Below are 2,010 nucleotides of genomic sequence, written 5' to 3' on the forward strand. Positions count from 1 at the left end.
GCCCACAGTGACAGGAAACACCAGAACCCTGTACAAAAACCTGCAGTACTCCACAGCAGCCACTAGAGGGCCTCTCTACTTCCATACCTTCCTAGGTTTGAGTCTGGTTCTGGTTCTGGTTCAGTCTCTGGCTGGTTTCCTTTCTCAGCGTTTCCTTCGTGCTGATTGGTCCATATGTTTATCTCTACCTGTTTCTAAGCATTCAGACCTGACAGTTTCAGCTGCACGTTAGACGCTCTAGGAAGCAGCAGCTCGTCGGTTCATCAGGATCTTGCTGCTTCTCCAGTAGTTTCCTTTCACTGCGGTTTCACCTTAAGCAGTTCTTCTCAAATAGTGGGGCGTGGCAAAGTGTCCAGGGGGCACGAGAAGCAGAATGCTTAACTGAAAAACAAACCTCCGGTCACTAGGTGGCAGCAGCATTCAAACTAATCAACAGGCTACATGTTAAAGCCAGTAGAAGTAGCCACAGCCCTGTTGTAAACGGAGCAGAAGAACAAAAAATGGAGCAAAGGATACAAGTGTGGATGTTTTGAAATATATCCACTATGGAGGACCAAAACCGACATAAGAAATAAAAGAATAAATATATGAATAAAAGAATACAGAAATATTTTGATAAGAAATAAAAGCATAAATTTTTCCTTTTCCTTACACGAGTTTCCGTCAAGAAAAACAGATATTTTTGCTTTGTCTTTTTTTGCTTCTCCCTTTTCTGCTGCTGTTTTTCTGCTGCTTCGCTATGCTAATGAGGAGAGCTGCTGTCTCCTATTGGCCATTGGAGCTTTGGGACCAACGTCACTGCATCAGACGTTGTGGGGCATTTAGGTCCAGTTGCTCGGTTCCATCTTTACAGGTCACAGACCAAAACAAACTTTATCCCGGTGGTTTTATTGTGTTACCCACTGCAGTGAAGTGAACCTCCAAGGCTTGAGGAGGGAGCTGGAGAACAGCTGGCTGAAATTAGCGTTCATAAATCGGATCAACCTTGAGCTAAACGTCGCTTATTTGGCGGATATTAGGATATCCAATATCCAACTCAAAAATAACTCCACTGCAGTCGGTAACACAATAAAACCACCAGGATGAAGTTTGTTTTGGCCTCTAAAGATGGAACCGAGCAACTGGACCTAAACGCCCCACATCGTCTGACGCAGTGATATTGGTCCCAAAGCTCCAATGGCCAATAGGAGACAGCAGCTCTCCTCATTAGCATAACGAAGCAGCAGAAATACAGCGAGCAGAAAACAGAGAAGCAAACAAAGACAAAGCAAAATATCTGTTTCTCTTGACGGAAACTCATGTAAGGAAAAACTAAATCTATATTTATGCTTTTATTTCTTATCAAAATATATATTTATTCTTTTATTCATATATTTTTATTCTTTTATTTCTTATGATGTCGGTTTTGGTCCTCCATAATCTGCCGTCATAGAGGAGACATGGAGAAGTTTGACAGTGAAAAGAAAAAACGGCATCAGAGGTCAGTAAAGCAAGAATGACGAAGTTTAAAGTTTAAAGTTTAATTCACACCAAGTCATCTGATCTCAAACTGGTTTCTAAACTGGGAGGATCATCAATAAACTGGATCTTAGACCATCAGAGCCTCTGAAACCTCATCAACACCATCATCATCATCATCATCATCATCATCATCATCATCATCCTCATCATCATCCTCAGCTGTTTCTGGTTCGCTGCAGCACCGATTCACTAACTTCAGCTCAGTCAGAAATCACCTCACTGACTGAACCTCACCTTCAGCAACAACCAGTAAAATGTTTCTCTCTGGCTCCTCCCACCACTGCTGAGCTCAGCCAATGAGAAGGCTCGTCTCTGCACAGCTAGAAGCAGCTTGATGATGATGATGTTAGTTTTCCTTCTGCTGCAGTGGATCATCTCTGTTCAGCTGCTGTCTGGCCTGAACTCCTGGAACATGTTGCTTTACCTGCTGCGGTGCTCTCTCTACATAGGTGAGTATCAGAAGAGAGAAGCTCTGATTTTCTCTCTCTG

Source organism: Poecilia formosa, unplaced genomic scaffold (genome assembly GCF_000485575.1).
Source record: "Poecilia formosa unplaced genomic scaffold, Poecilia_formosa-5.1.2 Scaffold914, whole genome shotgun sequence".
NCBI lineage: Eukaryota > Metazoa > Chordata > Actinopteri > Cyprinodontiformes > Poeciliidae > Poecilia > Poecilia formosa.